This window comes from Chelonia mydas, chromosome 16 (assembly GCF_015237465.2).
Source record: "Chelonia mydas isolate rCheMyd1 chromosome 16, rCheMyd1.pri.v2, whole genome shotgun sequence".
Classification (NCBI taxonomy): domain Eukaryota; kingdom Metazoa; phylum Chordata; order Testudines; family Cheloniidae; genus Chelonia; species Chelonia mydas.
The window spans coordinates 15,399,796-15,420,434 of record NC_057857.1 but is presented as its reverse complement, the minus strand read 5'-3'; the positions used below and the strand labels follow the sequence as shown (position 1 = coordinate 15,420,434).

The window sequence follows — 20,639 nt, the reverse complement described above, 5'->3', positions numbered from 1 at the left end:
GAGAATCAACAGGGGAAAACTACTTGTGCCAGTCATATTAACTCATTTATTTCACAAAATTATGGTGGGATAGCTGTTATCTTACAAAAAGCCTGAATAAACCATACTTGTGTGTTCTGGAAATAAATTCACAATATAATAGTGTCTCGTACTGTAATGTTCTCTGCCTCTCTTGATCACTTCACTTCTTGACTACTTTTCCCTTTTATATAGAATTGGAAGTGCTTACAATTCTTCACCACTCTTTCCAGTCCACGGCACGGGTTCATAGGTTTTAAAATTCCAGTCCTTTTTGCTTCAAACTTCTCTTGACAATGTCTTTTCATCGTATCCTTGGTTTCCCATATCCTTTCTTGCTGCCCTCTTCCTTCCAGGCTTTCTTTGCTGGTCATCCTTCTCCCATTTGTATCACATGTCCAGCCCACCCCAGATATGCACTGTCCAGCCTGTTGATCACTGAGAGTTCCATGTTTATCTTCCCCCCTAATTTCTTCCATGCCGACTCTGTCAACCTTCCATCTGCCTGCCATTTTTCTCAGTATATTCTTCTCTACTGCCTGTGTCTTCTGTATGTTCTCTCCTGCTCTTGATGTCATCTTGAAATGATACAACTTTGTTCACCGTGGCTGCCGTGGCAACTCCAGCTTACTACTGCAGCATCCTTGTGCCTGTTGTTTTTCATGGGTCCATATTACATAGCCATCTGTTTTCCTTACTATCCAAGCATTGGGCTCAGTAGCGTAAATTACTAACTGTTCCATGGTTTTAAATTGTTCCTGTTTAGTGTGCCATGAACAAGTCTTCAACTATTTTAAAGCATCATTTAAAACTTTCACTTAGGCTTTGTCTACACCAGGGGTTCTCAACCTTTTTCTTTTTGAGGGCCCCCCCAAAAATGCTTTTTAAAACTCCACGGCCCACCTGTGCCATAATTGGTTTTCTGCATATAAAAGTTAGGGGCGACGTTAAGAGGTAGCAAGCTGGGCAATTTCCCAGGGCCCCATGCCACAGGGGGCACCGTGAAGCTAAGTTCCTCAGGCTTCTGCCTCAGCCTTAGGTGGCAGGCCTCAGGGCCCCAGGCCTCAGCCGCATGCAGTGGAACTCTGGCTTTCTGCCCTGAGCCACAGCAAGTCTAATACTGGTCCTGGTTGGCAGACCCCCCTGAAACCTGTTCATGGCCCCCCAGGGGGCCCCAGACCCCTGGTCTACACTACAAACTTTAGTTGATGCAAGTTACGTTGGCATAAAGCCACTACAATTGGTATATCATGTGCATGTGAATACTTGGGTCCTTGTGTCAGCACTGGGCATGCTCACCAGGAGCGCTTTTGTCGATGCACAGTGTGGTGCACCATGGGTAGGGACCCCAGTGTGCAACCTGCCGAAATCCAGCACATTGTCTTTTGGGAAATTTTGGCAATGCATGATGGGACAGAAATGAGTTATTCAGGGGTGACTGGGAGCAAGGAATCAACTTCCTAGTGTGCAACTGTCTCCATCCCATAATTCATATATATCCCATAAGTGTTGTGCTTTTTAAAAATGTCTTACAGACCCACACAGCCCTCCATCTCTGACAGAAGCATGGAGCCTGCATAGCACTGCACTGTTGTCATAAGTGTTGCAAGCACAAGACTTAGGATCCTCCAGTATTTGCAGAGTCGTAAGGAGAACTGAATCAGTGGGGAACATGACAGTTTGCTTGGAGGACAGATTGCAGAGGGTCATAGTGAGAACCAGTTCACGGTTGTTGGTGATGTTCACAGAGCCTCTGCAACCCACCTTGCCATGGAGTACATCAACAGAAAGGGCTACTTTTCTGTGGTTATGCAAGTGCTGGTGGATCATCGGTGATGCTTCACCAACATCAGTGTTGGCTGGTCAGGGAAGGTGAATGATGCTCGCATCTCTAAGAACACAGGACTGTTCAGAAAGCTGTAAGCAGGGACTTCCTTTCCTGACTCATGGATTGCCATTGGTGATGTTGAAATACCAATAGTAATCCTGAGGGACACACCTACCCCTTTCTCCTCTGGTTCATGAAACCAGCCACTTTAACAACACTAAGGAAAATCAACCACCAGCCAAGCAGTTGCAGAATGACAGTTGAATGCGCTTTTGGTAGATTGAAGGGACACTAGCATTGTTTACTCACAAGACTGGATCTCAGTGAAAAAAAAACATTCCAATGGTTATAGCTGCCTACTGTGTCTTGCATAATAGCTTTGAAGCAAAGGGGGGAAAATTGCTGCCAGAGTGGAGGTGGAGCAGCTGTATGCTGAGTTTGAAAAGCCAGACACAAGGGCTATTAGAAACAGGGACACTGGAACAGTTTTTATAGTGGGGGTGCTGAGATCCTTTGAACCAAACTGTATACCTTGTATATAATGAAAACCACTTCAAGCCAGGGGCAGCACACCTAGTTCCAGTACCTATGTTTGAAAGAGCTCAACACAAAGCTATATAGCTCAGGGAGGCTTTGAAAGGGCTCTTTAAAGGTGAGCCACAGTAATGTGTTATGGTGTATTGTGCTCCACCCGGCTCTGCTGTTTTGGGGCATGCTAGGAATTGTGTGGTGTTTGGTGTACATCTCTGAATATAACAGTCCGCCCGCATTTTAATTTTGCAGTGATTGCTGAACATTTATGATTACTACACTGTTTGTCACTGATCCTATGAATTGTGTCACACTGTACAGTAACAAGAAGTGGGTGCTTTCAGAACTGCTAGGCACTCTGAAGCATATGTTGTGAACTAATAAAGATGAACTATTTTCCAAATAATAGAATTTTATTCAATAACAAAACTAGTGGAAAGAAAAATCTGTGCAATTTAAAAGCAAATACATTAAAAACTTAAGTTTTGTTCCATAATTTAACAACAAGGGGAAAGACCATTCATGTCTATTTTACTTACACGTGCACTGATTTGTGAAAGCCTCAGTTGCTGTATGTGAAGCTGGGGTTGTCCTTCATGTCCCCTGGTGTGGAGTGGTAGGAGTAAGAATGTGGCCCCCAATGACCCATAGAATGTTGAGGGGTGGTTTAGGGAGGTGCTCTAATGGAGTTCTCCATGGATTGCAAAGGGAGGTGAGCCCGTGATTGTTGAACCTGTAGGCCCACAAGAGTCTGTAACATCTCCGTTTGCTGCCAGAAAAACCCTGATGCATCTCCCTCTCCTTTTCCTGCTGGGACTCTGGGACCTGTCTGCTTTTCCTTCTCCATGCTGTCTGCAGTGTTCACCCTCTCGGCCCTTTGCTCACAATCTAATGCAGCACTGGCTTGCAGGATCTCATTGAACATGTCAGTATTCTTTCTCCTCTTCATCTGGCTGAAGTGTTTCACAGGTGTGGAGGGAGAACCTTTCAAGTTTGCAACAGCAGCAGCTGCAGAGAAAACACCCAGAAGGTAGCATTGTCCAGTATAGTCAGTGGAAAAGTGAACATTAAGATTCAGAATGTCCTTTCCTTACTTCCCTAAAGTTATAAATAAGACATATTTATTGAAACGTCTGCTTTGAAGTGCATGTGCATGGCACTACTCACAATATAAACTATAGTGAGTATGGCCTACAAGGAGTGAGGAAAATGAGGAGGGAATTGCTCCGTTGTATGAAACAATGACTATAGGGCAATGGCACTGAACACTGGCACCATTTTCCACAAGCGGTGGTGATTTTAGCTGATATCTCACTCCTGAGGGTAACAGGCAGAGAGAGCATAGCTGTTGCTAGCACCTGAAGCGGCCTGGGCCTGTATGTTGCTATCCTGTGTACTGCAATGGTGCCGGCCAAAGTTATTGCTGACTGGCAAGGGAAGTGTTCTACTGTGGAGGAAGAAATAAGGCAGTCATCTCTAGTAACCTTTGGGAGAGGATTATTGGGTACTTCCATATAAGTTTTTCATTCAGATTTCTCAGGAGGATTCAAGGGACATCCCTGTATACATAAACTGCTCCAGATGCCCTCCCCCTTGCCTAACTCTGCTGGGAATGAAAAACAGATAACGATGCTACTATGAGTAAATTAATGAAAAGTCAGCAGCTGTCCTGTTAAGTTGGGGATGCCGTCAGTACATCATTGTCATTGGAAATATAAGTACACACTTACCCAAGGTTCATTCTCCTGCATTGAGCTTGCCTATGCTTGATTGCTGGGACTGACAGGACTGTGGTGAAGTCTCAAACAGGTCCTGGCTCGCAGAATAGCTGGATCCTTTGGTCACATGTCCCCCATTTCGCACCTCATCCTCACTGTTCATGCCAGGGGCCTGAGACTTGGGCTCCTTGAAGGTGTCCAGTGTGATAGTGGAGTCTCCGCCAAGCAGGACATGTGGCTCTTTGCAAAAGCGGCAGGTCTGCAGCATGCCTCTGATATGCCTGACACAGTTCCTTTGCTTTTTCACTGCACTGCTGTTGGTCCCTCTCATACCCCTTCTCCTGCATCCCCTGTGCAATCTGCTCTTAGATGTCTGCTTTCTACAGCTGTTCTGGAGCTGTGCTTGCACAGCTTCTTCTCTCCACAGGTCCAGAAGATCCAGTATCTCCGAAATACTCCAAGCCGGAGTTCGTACACAGTACGGTCAGCTGGGCAGTTGCACACACCAGTAGAGAGCTGCTAGGTGTGCTTGCCAAGCTGCACAGTCAGGAACTTAAAAAATTTGCACGGCTTTAAAGGGGAGGGAGGCCTTCCGGTCTCTGACTCCTGGACAGTGATGGTCACAGTTGTGTCCAGAGCGGTAAGTGTCAGGCAGTATGGGACAGCAGCTGGAGGACTGTTAGGGTCAGCATAAGTGATGCAGTGTTGACACTCATGCTGTCTTGATCTTGCTATATCGACCATGGCTTATCACTGCATTGTGAAAGAAATGTGAAAGGAACAGACAGTATTTTCCTGTTCTGGGTGTTGCTTTGGGTACTACATGCCTTTACTGCATCATACTTGGCAAATCTGCCTGGATTTTGATATGGCATCAACTAAATTCTGGGCAATTGTCTTTAAAGCCAGAGATATTTCAGCATTTATGGGGAAGGTAGGATGTCCCAGATTCAGTTGCCTCCACATCTGTATGAAATTACGGTTAGGACAGCTCCTTCAGTCAATTTTTGGTGAAACAAGCCTGATGCTGTTTGAACCCTGGAGAGAATAGCCCCTTGGTATATGCCTTCCATTTATGGCTATTACTTTTCATAGTTACTACAGAGAATAAGGGGAGAGAAGACTGTCCTAATCCTACTGACTACAACCTTTTCAAGGAGAAGTTGGCCCTGAAAATGATGGCCAGTCCTTCTTTGCTCCTGCACAGACCAGATCTCTTGGGAGCAGATTTGACGTTGCAATTTGTTGATTCTCTTCCTGACATCATCACTACTGGGAGGCAAAGACTAAGATAAAAGTTACTCCCAACATGTAGCAAGTAACACTTAATTGAAATATAAGGAAGGCTGGACTCCTTATAGTTTCTTTTGCATCTGAAAGATTTTCAACTACTGGTGACATCTCTATTGGTTTTTTGAAGAAAAGTAACATTAAGCCAGGGGATAGTCATTTTAGGTTACTACTGCCACTATTGTAGGCCTTAGTGACAGCATTAAGGGATTGTCAGAGGGACTGAAGGGCGTCTACGCTTGATTTTTTTTTTTTTTTTTTTTTTTTTGGTCCATAATTTTCCACTATTGCTACCACTTTTTCAGCTCCATTAGTGGTAGCAATGATGAGAGCTCCAGTATAGACATGGGTCCAGGCAGCTCTTTGCATTTTAAGCTTTTCACATCTCCCTCTGCTCAGAGGAGATCTATGTGATATAGTGCTCAAAACACCAATGGCCACTAGCACTCCCACCATTGCTGCAACTAGGGAAGCTGGGTCAGTGCAATAAGGGGAAATCTGAGGGGTCGGTGTGGGGAAATCCTAGCATGCAGAGGCCTTTGTGTCTCCTAGGAATGTAAAGGAAGTAATGCTTTACTTTCTGGTACTAGATGTGTTATTTATAAAAGTAAGAGTTTAGTATATTAGGAAAACTTAATTGACTTGAGAAAGTGAAGAGCGAGCTTCCAAGTCAGCCATTTCTAAGTTGATTTCCATCTCTATCAAAAATGTGGATGCTGGAGGTTTTCTGCTCCCTAAGCTCTGAATTAACTCCTTCAGGCTGTCTGTGCCAATGGTACTCAGAATGGGGAGCTTTGTGCCAAGGAGGAGTTCTGTGTATATGTTTCATGTGTTGGGTAATGCTACTTTGCATTTATAATAGAATCTTCCATCCAAGGATCTCTAAGCATTTAAAACACATTAATAAAGTTTAACCTTACAACAGTCTAATAACATCATGCCTGTTTTACAGGTAAGGAAATAGACACTTTCAAAATTGTGGAAAGGCTTATTGTAACCCTTGGCAAGTCACTTAGATCCACACTTCCAAAAAGAGGCCACTGTTTTTTTTTGGTATGTGTTTGTTTTTCTTCCCAAACTTGAGATAACTTGGGTCTGGTTTTCAGAACACCCAAAACTCCAGTTGAAGTCAGTGGAAGCTGTGTGTGCGCAGCACTTCTGAAAATTAGACCTAATGTGTTTCAATATGGTCACCCAAAATCTGTGGCATCTTGAAAATGTGGACCTAAATGACTTGCAAAAGGTCACACCAAGTCTGTGGCAGAGTGCAGGGTAGAAAGAGCCACTTTCTTCCACTCAGATGTGTGTGACCTTCTAGGTGCCAAAGACATTTCTCTGAAGGTGGCTGACAGATGTTCATACTCTGAAAGGAATACTACTTCCAGTAAGGAAGAGAGAATAGGTAGCTGAAACCACTGTCACTTGCCATTTCCTGTCTGGTGGAAGAAATATAACTCTTTGGGCTGCGATGGAGCACCAAGTTGCAGATGCAAAACTCCACAAGGTGCCCACACAATTGTTCAGTATTACTGGAGTAATTGTTGGTTGTTAATACATGTGATTTACCTTGTAGTGAATGTGCCAAAGAAACTAATGTGGGTAGCCACATTAATGTAATTGAATTTTTTACCTCTCTTTTGTGATGGTCACTGCTGATAAGCAAAAGATAAATGGTTTTTATTTATTCCATTAATAATTAAGTACAGAAGGCAAGAAGGCTTAATCTCTTAAATTGGTACACTGATGAATCAATGCTTCCTCTGCTCCTTTTAAGATTTTCTCAGTATTTACTAGTTGTATAGTGTGAGAAAATAAGAAGGGCTCCCTTTTAAATGAAGAACTAAAATGTCTGTGGCTCAGATGGAAGAGGCTTAAGTGGTAATTAGGTTATTGAGAAGTGCCTGGATGTTCCTTGGTACTGCAGGACGGCTGATGCATGAAAAATCAAATGCATATCAGTTACTTTGCAATCCAGTAAAAGTAATCGTTTAGGATTTCCCTTTGTTTTTAACTGTGACATAGTAATTTAAAACTGGCTGAGTCTCTAAGCTAAATCTCCTCTGGGGATATCTGAGTGAAGGACTAGTTAAATGGGGTGTTTGTGTTATTTCGGAATTATTTTGTTGTGAATAGGATAGTACAGGTCATTTGAGTGTTTTGGGGTTTTGTGCTTTTTGGGTGCTGCTTCAGTGAGCTGAACACTGTGATATGTGCAGATTTAGTATTTATCAACTTGGGTTTGGCCCTGCGAAGCATTCTCTCTTCCCCTCTATTCCTTTGATTCCAATAAAGCGGAGCACATATTGTCTTGCATCAGATATGTTCGTGTTAGTTGGTGAGGGATGACAAGGTCATGTGCTTGTAGGGTAAAGAAAGAAAAAAATCAAATACTTGAGCTTTCCCCCCCTAATGTATTAAAAGTTGCAATGATATACATGGTTTCATTTCCATTCATGTAGGTATGCATGTGATGCTACAGTGCTGCTTCTGAAATTGGTACTATTACATTATTAATATTACTGATCATATCAAGAAAGTGTCTTGCATTTAATATAGGAAGAAGAAGGTTCACTTGCCCCATATGAAAATCTCAAATTGGAACTAAAGATGCCATAAAAATTTTAAAGGGATAAGGTCAGATTGAAAATAATGTATTTTTAAAATACAAATTCTCTTACCTGTATTACTAAAATCATTTTAGCCTGTTAAAAGTGAGGCGGTTTTAAACATTTGGATTACTTATGATTTTTACAACTGCATGCTGTTTGTCCAAGCTGAGAAAAGTAAAGAAAGTAAACAACGGTAATGGACTGTTTCTAGCCGTTTTCATTTCTTAGCTTCTTTGCACTAATAGCAAATTCAGTGCTTGCCTTGTAAACACGATAGAGAAATATTTACTTCCAAAAAGTTTTTGTTGTCTCTTTTTTTTAAACTACGAAGATTTTTATGTACAGAACCACGCTGAAATGGTAAAGCACAGTAAGTTGATATAAAATTGATTGATAATCTTACCAGTATATCACCTTGCTTCTTTGCCACTTTAGTTAGTTTTCACTTTTTAAACTTAAAATTGAAACTGTGTTAAATTCCATTATTAAAAGTTATATCAAAAACAAAAGTTGCAAAGAAGTTAGGAGATCAGGAGGCAAGGTTGGACATGCAACCTTAAATTGGCCCCCTGTTGGGTACGTGTTAAATGTCTTTAAAAACATGATTACAAGGTATATTTTGCCCACTGTATCTCTCCCTCATTCAGTACACAGGAATGGACAATGCTCGATGAATGAGTAGCTATTCAATATTTTGTTTTGTTTTCATCATTCAGTGTGTTACCACATGCCTTATTTACACACATGCATATCAGCCAAACGCTGCACTGAACACAGAATTATTAATTTACATAATCTTCCTTTCCTAATTTCTTCATGGTCTTTTTTTATAGTGCTTATCACAGTAGCATATAAGTGCTAGAAAGAAGGAAGCTGGCTGTATAAGAGGGGGAGAGACACTCCCATGATTTGGAAAAGGGATGTGTAGTTGGTGGTGGTCTTGGACTATGACTAATGCTCAAAAGTGGTGAGGAAACTGAGGCAGGGAAATGCATATAGGTGTTTTGCAGCGTGGATTTGATTTAAATCATGATTTAAATCACTAGTCAGGAAGACTCTATTTAATCATGGATTTCTACATAAAAGTGCATTCTTGTTGGTTGTTAGAACCTTAATACATATTCTTCACAACTCAGAGATAGATGTAGGTTTCATTTTTAAAAGGTACACACTATACATTTTTTAAGTGATTTATTTTGAAAACTTTTCAGATTAGTTTTACAGCTATATCAGAAAATGAATGATTGTTTGGTTATTTCGTTTACCAAAGGTAATTGAAGCAGATAGTTCACCTCCCAATGACTTCATAAATATCTCCTATTCAACAGGTTAATCATTAATATTTGGAGGATTTTCTTGCCATGCTGTATTAGGAGGAGAACATCACCAGACAGACATTTAAATTGTTTTATTTAACTAAAACAACAATGTTACATATTCTGGATTTTTTTCTTCAACAGCAAACATAATATTTTAACAAAACAACATATGAATTTTTTGAATTTAGTTAAACAAGTATTTTAAAATCAGGTTTGTTTTTGTTAAATCTTGTTTTTAACTAAAATAGTTAGATGAAATATTTTTTTAAAAAACCCAAAAAGTAAATTGACTCTGTCAGCCAGGTCTATATGAGAAACTTAAAATATTGGCTTCTGCAGCTAGCTCAGTCGTCTTCACCTTCATTTTCCTGTTCGTCCATAATCTGGAAAAGAAAAACAAGCTTTCCTGCTTTTTCAGGTCCCAAACGATTTCTCAATTTGGAATGAATTAGTCCAAAGGAAGAAAATATTCTTTCTACACGGGCAGAAGAAGCTACTGCTGTTAAAAGCGAGATTATCTCTTCAACAGTCTCTGAATCCAAGTGCTTAAGTGACTTCCACTAGTTCACTGGTGTGACTTTCTTTAAAACATCATCAGCAAACATCTATTTCTTGAATGGTTCACCCTTAGCACTGAAGTTTATTATAGTTGGCATTATGGGGGGATGACTGCTGGATGTCCATGTCATAGCCAGCTCTTCTTCTTCAGCAGTTAAGGTTTGACCCTGGTGCTGAGTTTTGAGAGTATCTGCAAGAAAATGAGCTGGAGATAGTGCTTGTCCCATTCGTTTTTTTTTAATGCTTGTAATTTAACTCTGTCATTGCATATTTCTCTTTTTAAGGTCTTACTCAGTTCCTTCCAGATTTCAACAGCATCAGCAGTAAACCAGCTATTTCCCTGCCTTTTGTTCAAGGCTACAGAAATAGGCTTCGGGGGACTCAGCATGTGTTCAGCGTTTCTCTTAAGCCCAATGTTGAGAACTTTGGCTGTGACAGTGCCATCTATTTTTTTCATGGTTTTGTTCACAAACTGTCATCAGATTAGGCCAGTTCTTGATCTAGTGCTCAAAACAAGTCCACGACTGAGTTCCATTGCACGTCTTGTGGGAGAGTTAGCTTGGTTCCTCTCACTTTTTTCAGAGCAACTGCTGCAAAGTGGTTGTTATGGAAGTATTTTGCAATTTCAACATTAGCCTTTATCTCTGGAACACTGAAGTCTTTGGCTAGGAGGTGTATCAAATGAGTACTGCAACCATATGTTGTTAGCTTGGGACTCTCTTCTAAATAATTTCTTCTAATCTTGGGTACATTTGCAGCATTGTCTGTGACCAAGTTGCGTACTAGACATTTGAATTTTTTTTCCACAGTTTGTTATAGCTTTTACTGCTACTTCATGTAAGTATTCTGCTGTGTGTGCATTTCCTGATGTATCAGTTGTTTCTGTAAGGAAGACATTCCCTTTTGTTGTCACACAAGCACATACAACGGGATAATTGTGGACATTGCGCAACCCATCAAGACTCAGGTTAACAATTTCACCCTCTAGACCTTTTGCATACTGCTCAATTTCTCTTTCATTTGCTTGCGACATCTGCTCTGTTGGGTGGACTGTATCCTGGTCTTAATGACTGAACCACGTTAATGAAGTGTGGGTTCTCAATCATACGGAAAGGAGAGTTTATTGCATAAACAAACCGGGCAATTTTTTTCGTCAATTACCTCTTTTTGTAATCTGCTGGTTCTTATCACAAATTTACCTATGGTTGTTTCTGGATGACGGATTTTTTTTTTCTTTTTGCTACAGGTGATTTACTGTGGCTATGTGACCTACATGATGTGACTGAAACACTATCATTGGCAAATAACTCTGAAACTATAGAAAATGGTGGTGATCTTGATGGTGGATAGCCTTCAGAATCCTGTATGTTGAGGATGGATTTTCCTATTATTTAATTATTATTACCGTACTGCTCATTTAGTATTACTCATTGCATTCACTGACACTCAGTACTACTTTAAGATGAAATTGTAAAAGGAAGATCTGCCTATTTCAGCTATTTATTTTATCACAACTGCATCTAAAATGATAGAACCATAGAGTAACAACTATATTTTTTGCTCAAACATGAGAATTCAAGAATAGTCCAAAAGGAAGACAGGCTGTCCTTAAGAAAAAAGTATGAAATAAAAAAGTTTACCAACCTGAAGATCCTGCATGTTCAGACATGTTCCTTTCATCATCTTCAATGCAGCTTCCTCCTGAGAAGGAACACTTCTCATGATGTTGTTTCATTCGGGCAGCCAGGCCTTGCATTTCTTTGTTGTGCTGTTTGCATTTTGCACGCATGTCTGTCTGACCCACAGGTAGAGGAACTTCATTAAAATATTCCCAAACTGGGTCTCTTTTACAGCCTGCTGCCGTTATAGGTTTTCCCTTCTAGTGAGAGAATGGCATGGTAGATCTCAAATCAACGAAGGCTATACTCGGAAAGACCTCAAGACTTTTGGAATATGCTGCTCAAACGTTTCACTTTTGATTTCTACTGTTTGTCCCTCCCTTCTCACATTTATCTCCAGACTTCTTCTCCTTGTGCAGATCTGTTCCGCCCCCAGTGATCTTCTGTTCATTGAACTTTTTGAAACTTAGCACTTTTAGAGAGAGGTAAGGGATTGACTCTGTGTATACACATTTGCAGAGGGACAATAGGGTTGAGGTCTGTTATTTCTCACCTATATATTTATTTATTTATTTAAAACCATTTTTACTGTTAACAAGCATGTTATCTCTGGATAACAGTTTGAGAACTGCAAAACTAAGCATCTCTGAGGTATCTTCAAGACTGAACACTGAGTTCCATTGGGTAGATAGAAAGATTAACCTAAATAATCTATACAGAAGCCCCTGGAACCCCATAAAATGGGGTCCCTAATCCATGAATTATTAGAACTCATTTACAAAAATTTCCTTAAACATTACATGAATATATTGTCTCATAATATAGAATTAGAATTTATAGTTCCTATTCCATGATGAGATAGCTTTGAGATACATTATATCTTAATTAAAACGATCTTTAGATAGGTTTTTTCCTCAAAAAGCATTTTATCAAAAAAATCTGATTTAAATAAAAAAAATCTGATTTCTTTAAAAAAAATTTTTTAAATAATTGGTTTTTATCCACCCTGGTGTTTTGTCTAGGTCTGTATGTTTCTATATTTGGAGGGGATCACCCATGTGCCTTTTGTTATCCCTGAAAAAATTCACCAAAATTTGAATGGCAACCTTAATTTGGCTCCTTTGTGCATTTTAATAATTTTTAATTGCATGATCCCATACTATGTTATCCACACAATCCCTGCCTCATTCAGTGCACAGGATGGACCTTGCTCTGCCCATAAGTCGGGGTTGTGTTGTAAATGAAGCTGCTGTCTGTAGGACCCCTTTTTCATTTGTTTGCTGAAGTTGGAAGGTATGTAGTGAATGAGGTGGAGAACTGGAAGAAGAAAGGTTTGTTTCATGTTAAGGCAGTTGAATGCCAACCTGGAGAACTGGATTCTATCCAGGCCTCTGCCACAGAGTTCCTATGTGATGCTGGGCAAGTCATGTAAACAAAAATTTTCATTGGTGTCCACTGTGTGTTGCTCATTTCTGGCTACCCAACTTGAGACATCTATGGAGAAGTGCTGAGTGCTTGTAACTGCAGCTAAAGTCAGTGTGAGCTCTGGTCTGAATTTATAAAGTTCAATACAATGCTAAATATTCTGAAAAATCTGGTCCTAGGCTTCTCAGATTGGGCACCTGAAATTAGAGGATACTTTTGACAATTTTGGCTTTAATCTCCATGCGTCAATTCCCCATCTGTTAAATTGGGAGGAACTAAGATACTGTGATGCGTATGACATTGCGGGGAATTTGTCTGTACAATTTATGAATTCTGGTTAATATTGTGAAGTTGTTATGAAATTCTATGTCTCTGTGTACCCACCAGGGCTGACAAGGCTTTAAGCATATCCTTTGCAGACAGGGTACTATGGTGGGTCATTAATGACTGCCTGTTCAGGGTGAAGCACCTTGGGACAGTGGGTTAGCTGGTTGGGGCCTAGAAGTAGCTACTTCTTCCTACTTGTCCTGCAGACAGTGGGGAATGGAGAGTGGAAAGAAGGAAAAAAAAAATAAAGGTGACAAAGCAGGTATTTAGAAAGGATTCATGGGAAAGCCTCAGGGAACCACCCAAGAAGCATTGGGTAGGACAGGGGAAGGCAGGAGACAGAGCAGCCAAGGTGAGAGAAGGAGAGCTAGGAAGAGAAGGCTCCATATTTGAGAAGATAAGTGATGCCCTACAGCAGAAGCAAGGTAGATAAAAAAAAACAATTAGAAACAAAGATTTTTTAATTTAAATTAGATATTTTAATTACAATTTTTCTTTTTTAAAAATAAACCTATTAAATTTAAATTTGAAATTAGTAGGACTTAACATAGGTTGTAAAGTTTACTGTAATCTATTAAAATAATTTAAATAATGAAAATAATATTTTGTAGTACATATTTGTCACACCAGTTCAGAGATTTGAAACTCACTTATTAAACACTGGAAACAGAATTTGTTAAAATGCTAAACCAGCTTTTGACAGCAGTAGCCACTTCTGTAGGTTCAGAAAGAATATTGTATTCATTTCAGTTTATTCAACTAGTTCAGTTCAGTGACAGTTTCATTCAAAGTTAAGAAACCAATTGGGAGTTGAAAAAGTAGGACTAAATAACCCCGTCTTGCTTGGTTGCATGGGCAACCTTTTAATGCTTGACTTTGCAACCTTAGTATTCTTTTAAGGTAACTTTTTTTTAAAAAATGTAATTGACAATATATGTTATGAAATGAGTAAATCACTCTCCTTCTGTATGTTGGTCTCCAAATCTGAAACTTTTACTGGGACAGCAAAAAATCTCAGATGTCACTGCAAAGAGTATGTTATAAATATCTAGATAAATATAGTAAAAAGCTTTTTTTGGATCGTGTTTCTTTCTCTTGGTGGTGGGGAAGGGGTAAATAAAATAATTGATGTGTGCACTGTTAGCTGTCACCCAGGTTTCATGTGTCGTATCTCTCCTTTGGCATGCATATAGCAGCAGCACATTTAGCACCTCGCCCACAGCATCCACCTCCTGATAGCAAAACTTGCCAATAGAAAAGCATTCAGCACTTCATTATTTCTACAACCTGAGTGCATTTGCAAATTAATTGATGTGTGGGAGGAAAGGCATCTGCTTTGTAAAAACCTTTAACTATTGCAGTAAAACTAGAAATAAAATTGGTTGTCTATAGTACACTGATATGTGGTTACAGGTAGTGTGGCCTCCAGGATAATTTTAGGTTTCAGAGTAGCAGCTGTGTTAGTCTGTATTCGCAAAAAGAAAAGGAGTACTTGTGGCACCTCACAGACTAATAAATTGGTTAGTCTCTGAGGTGCCACAAGTACTCCTTTTCTTTTTGCAAATACAGACTAACCAATTTATTAGTCTGTGAGGTGCCACAAGTACTCCTTTTCTCCAGGATAATGTGGCAACTTGATGCCTTTTTCTCAGGTCATTACTGACTTGGGTGCTCACTTTCTTTAATACTGCATTCTGTCATTTGAAACACACATTGTTTGCTAAATAGAAACCTTGAAAGCAAATGGCAGACTAGATCTAACACTTTTTTTTTTTTTCAGAGTAGCAGCCCTGTTAGTCTGTATCCGCAAAAAGAAAAGGAGTACTTGTGGCACCTATAAATTCGTTAGTCTCTACGGTGCCACAAGTACTCCTCTTTTTTTTTTTTTTTAACACTTTTTTTTGTATAGCTGGTGGTTTCTTATATGTTGCTTACTCAGCACTAAGCCAGATTTTCATTAGACCTATGAATGACTCAGGGCATTTTAAAGGCTCCTAATCTTGTGGGTTAATTGTTACCCTATAATACCATTATAATTTCCCATGAAAAATAATATAAAGCATGTTCCATTCATGTACTCATAAAAATCATTAGTACTTGCAGAAAGTCTTGAATAGTAGAGGGGAAAAAACAAACTGTTCTGATTCCCTCCCACAAAAGGTGGTGGTGACTGTCTTCTATTTCTGTTTGTTTAGTGTCTTGGACTATACCCATTGCTATGGTATCTGAGCTCTTTACATATAAGATACTGGTAACTTCAGTCAACTAGTGAATGAATATTGAGTAAGCACTTCTTAGCTTAAATTGTACTCTGCTGTATTTCCTTACTCTTTCTAGTTTCTCTGATCAGTTAATTCACCCAAGTGTTGCAGATAAGGGTAAGAATATGTGATCTCTTCTCAGAAGTCAGGATTACATAATCCATAGCTGTTACTCATTGTGCTGTGGTAAAAGAAATCTGTGCAATGAAAGAGGTTTTGCAAAGCAAATGGCTTTATTACACCAGTTCAGACTACTGTACTTTTTGGATTTGGTTGTAAAACATCTCTGTGCTTTTTGCACTCCCTAGTCTGAGTGTGATATTTTAACAGATGGACAGCTAATTTTTTTATAATCCAGTCCTGTCCTTTCAAATGGGGAGAAGAGATTCTTATTTGTTTAACTTGCTGCTGTTAAGAAAACCTCATCTATATAAAGTAGCATGTTGTGCACTTAGGTCTCGGGATTTGAGAATTTAATACAGCTATGCAGTTAAGCACTGGAGTTTTTTTTCACAATCACGATTTCGTACTGTAATCTTTCTGCAAGTGTAATGTCAGCTATGCTTGCACACTTATTTCAAACCTTATTAAAGCATCCTTTTCTTGTTTAGTTTTTAGATTTGTGTGCTTAATCATGGAGCAGGCAAGTTGTTCAAACCTGTTTATTTTTGTTTGGGGGCACATATTAACTTGTTTCCTTTTTCTTTTGTCATCCTGAGTTATCAGGATTCTTATTAAATATCCTAACTTTTCAATTAAGAGTTATTTCCAAATTTAATTAACCCCAAATGGAAGGTAGGAACGCCTTTTCACTTACATTCAGGTTTCCTGGTCACACTTTTATATGTTCCATGCTCTGACTATTATAGAGTTTGTAAATAGTTTTGAAATGCCAGTTTGTGATATATGGGCCTCTTTAACATTTCTTTGATTTATGTGCAGCCCGGTGGGGAAAAAGCAAAGGAAGCAAATTATGCTGGGAAAAATGTTACCAAGCTTCACTTTTTTCAGTTTTAGTTAAAAACTACACTTTTATCAATCAAACCTGATGGATTTTGTTTTCCTTTCTAAAAGCATTCATAACTTAACTCTTTGAAGGCTTGAGAAATTTTTGGCCAAGATTTTCAAAAGTGACTACTGATATTTTGGGTGCCCAATTTTGAGGCACCTTTAAATGGCCTAACTTTTAGAGGTGGGTTCTTAGCACTTTTTGAAAATAAAGGCCCTTTTTGTCATTTCAGTTAGGGCCTTTAAAAATTGAGGCACCCCAAATCACTGTGTACTTCTGAGTATCTTGGCCACATGTTTCTCCCACTGTGTACAGTCTAGATTAGTTTTGCACAGACTTTATTGTATAAAAGTAAATTTTAATCTTCAGAAATTTAGATTGAAAATGAATTAAAATGAGTTTTCATTAGAATGTATCCAAATAATGACAGTTTTGCAGTTTTATAATCTGTTCTCTCAAATTCTAGTCGTTAATGTCCTAATTAAGTGCAAAGCATTACTTTTTCTCATGTCGGAAGGCCTGTTTCAGTGCAAAGGTACAACGTATCCTGGAATTCGTGAAAGTCAGTCTTGCTATCGGCTTGAAAGTCTGCACAAAAACGGATTGATATCAGCCATAACCAGCATCATGGACTCAGCATGAAGAAAAATGATCTCATGGCACAAAGATGTAAAAAGGTTCACCTGCATGGCATTGTTCTTACATATAACCAGATGAATCCTGGAGTTGTGAACTCTCTCCATTAAGTCACAGTTCTACACTTTACTTGCTGATAAATGGATGTGGATGCTGAATCCAGCTTTTATTCCTGAAGTCATCTTAATTTTTCATGAATTTCAAGAGATTGTGTTGCCATTATTATGTCCCAGGCTGTCTCATCCAAAGGAAGAAGCATGGAACACATTGGAAGTGAGAAGGACACTTAAAATATACAAGGTAACCCATAAGTAGGGCAATGATTTTGTCACTGAGGTCAAGGAAACCATGACTAGCAGAGACCTCCATGACTTGTCCCCACCCCCCGCTCCCGTGACCTGTCCATGGCTTTTACTAATAATATGCATAAGAAAAATTTAGCCTTACCCATAAGTCCAAGGAACTCTGCCATCAAATGTAAGAAAGCATCAACATCTTTTCATCTCAAGATGAATGTCTCTGGAGTATAAAAGCTATAAAGCAGAGCTGTTTGGAGCATGTTTGCTGAAACTAGTAGAGGTGTCTCAGGCAGAGGCAGAGAAATTTGTGCTCCATATGAAAAAATATGCTGGGCAGCCACGTGGTCATCCATATGCGTCTTTGGCCAAAGGGTGCTGCACTTCAGTGAACTCCAACATATTCTCTCTAAATATTCATGTACATAGGTTACATCCTAATAACCTTTTTATTATTTCCACTCTGAAGTAAAGACTGATGATGATCCCATTATAGGACCTGTCCGTATTGAAGAATAAAAAAAGTAATGTTTACCTGAAAATTTCATTTACTCAAGAAGTGGAAGTCTACAAATGTAACTTATAGTGATATAAGTGAATCCAGAAAAAGCCACTCTTCTTCCAGCCTGGAGTGTCCACACACAGAGTTATTCCTGTGTAATTATATTAACTAATACAATAAAAGTGTGTGTGTATAACAAGCCCAGAGAGTAAATAAAGCCAGGTTGTCATAATCTTTGTGGGAGACAACATATGCTACTGCAACATTAGCTCTTCTCCCCATCTCTCTTGGCCTACCAAAATCTGCATTTGTTAATCTTCCTGGCACATTTCAAAGCTCATCTAATTTTTTTCCTCTTAAGTGGCTAGGGGGTCTGTATTGATTGAGGGCTGAAGAGTTGTTGCTTGTTTTGCTGAAAGTTCATTATCTGTGTTCTGGGCTTTATTCTTGAGCATTGTGCATTTAAATTATTGTGAAAGCAACCAGAGATAGAGAGAAGCACTTTAAAGAAGTTAAAATAATCGTTAAATTATTTTTAATCACCAAAAATATAGTAGCAACAGAGGTACCCACTAGACTTGTTACAGGTAGGACTATGGCTCAGATTTTAAAAAGTATTTAGGTTCCTAACTCCCATTGATTTGGGAGCCAGGTGCTTAAATACGGTTAAAAATGTGACCTGTGAAGATTGTCCTTTCAGGTGAAAATGGGATGTAAACTGGCCCCCCCATTTTTGCCCTCCCTTCATGTAAATGGTTTGTGTGCTGTAATGATGAAGTCCTCCTGGAAGGTTGCAGATCATAGTATACTGCTTAACTGCTGCTTTGAGGTTAATGCGGCTAGACATTTTAATATAAATAGTTGATTTCAGCCCTTCTTCGCAGCACACCATTTATGAAGTTTCTTCAGATTTTCTGTCTTCCAAGGACATCAAAATCTCCTTGTTACCAAGACAGAAAACCATTCTTTATAACTCTACAGCTGCCACCTGAGCCTGTGACTTCAAAGATTCATTCTAGGGCTTTGGAAAATGTTTATCTTGGTCTTTCAGGGCATAAGAGAAGAGTCTTCAGTTCTAAGTTCCAGTGGCTTTTTAAGGAACCGTAGTAGCAATGAAGGTTGATGCTAATTGTATCCTTATCCAGTTTTAACAACCTGTTTTCTCTGCTACAGATCCTTTTTTCCCCTTCAAGAAGAATCCCTTTGTTAAAAAGGGAACATGGCTTTTCTTTGTGTATGAATGATTTTTAGCTCAGCGGATAGTAGGGTTATCCATTAAGAATAACATACAAATATAAACGTACCATGTATAAAAGTAAGCAATTAAAAATGGTACCATTTTGAATCTCAAACCAACATGAAATATGATCACTTGCATATTTAGCTAAGAAGTGGTGGATGTGACACCGTTTGTACCAACTAAATGTACTCAGGTTCACAGATTTCTTCTTCTTTCCTTTATTGCTGAATGTTTCTAGCCCAGTGGTTCCCAAACTTTAACAACCTGTGAACCCCTTTCACTAAAATGTTAAGTCTCGCGAACCCCCTCCTAAAAATGAATATTCCGGGGATTTTCTCCTTTACCTGAGTATAAATGATAAAAGCAGTGATCTTGGAAATAACATTTGTTTTTATGACATGCTTATTACACACTGTTTATTATTATTATTTATCATGACAGTATTTTTATTACATTATGAAAACGGCAACTCTCTTACAAGATCTCACGTTTGTAGCTTGTATCACTTTGAATAAGCCTGTTATAAGACAAGGCTCCTACGTTTCATCAAGAAGTATCAGATGTGAAACAGCATGAAGGGATTTAAGAAGCCAACTCAGAGTTCCTCCTACACAAGCATTCAAGTCTTGAGCAGTCCAGGCAAACAATGTACGTTACAACAAAGCTTAAACTTGTTCTTTGTAATAATTTTGAAAACAACACTAGCTGCCTATTTAATTTAAAAACAGCAAAAAAAAATCCAGCTTCCTTTCCATTTCTTATAAGGAATCTTGAAGTTTAAATCTACTCAGTGTGATAGATGTGCTTGCTTTGATCTGCTTAGCCTTTGGAAGTCCAGGGGCTCCAAGCTGTTGGCCCCGTGCTGCCCGGGGTCCCTATGGAGAGCTCTGTCTGTCATTAGGAAATTTTTTCCCGAGAACCCACTGTAACATTTTGCGAACCCCCAGGGGTTCACAAACCCCAGTTTGGGAACCACTGCTCTAGCCCATCCCTTGAATTCTGGAGGTGATTGTGGTAGCTTCACTTCACTTTTTTTGCACTTGTGACCCTCTAGGGATTCTTCTTTATGCCACTGGATTGTACCTGTGTTTCTAGGTAGGTATCAGTTTAGTTTCTAGACAACTTGACAGTTTTGAGAACTGTATGATTTTTTTCAGAACAATTTCAGAGATGCATATGGGGGCTAAAATATGGGGTATCACCACATGCAGTTTACATATTATATAAATGTAACTATAGTGGCTTGGGCCAAGAAAAAGGTGTGTTCAGCAACGCAGCAGGGAAACTCTCTTCCATCCTTGGGGCACCTGTTCCAACCCTTTCCACCCCCAGTAAACTTACACACACCAGAATAGTACAATGAAATGGAGAAAAACAACAGGGAGAGCGGTAAAACAAGGTTTACATCCAACACGAGGACCTACAGGCCCAGTGGTACCACAATATGAAAATA

General features: G+C 39.3%; 1 protein-coding gene and 2 long non-coding RNA genes across 5 annotated transcripts in view; 2 read left to right on the top strand and 1 right to left on the bottom strand.

The window, feature by feature from the left end:
* MED27 (mediator complex subunit 27) overlaps positions 1–20,639 on the top strand; it is a 173,480-nt gene that overhangs the window by 36,299 nt on the left and 116,542 nt on the right. The window lies entirely within an intron of this gene.
* LOC122463112 lies at positions 11,095–11,564 on the bottom strand. Its single transcript, XR_006286125.1, has 2 exons — positions 11,516–11,564; positions 11,095–11,255 (listed from the first exon to the last, which is right to left on the bottom strand). It is a non-coding gene; the product is annotated as an uncharacterized LOC122463112 (long non-coding RNA).
* LOC122463113 lies at positions 17,312–19,255 on the top strand. The gene is made up of 2 exons (XR_006286126.1): positions 17,312–17,448; positions 18,998–19,255. It is a non-coding gene; the product is annotated as an uncharacterized LOC122463113 (long non-coding RNA).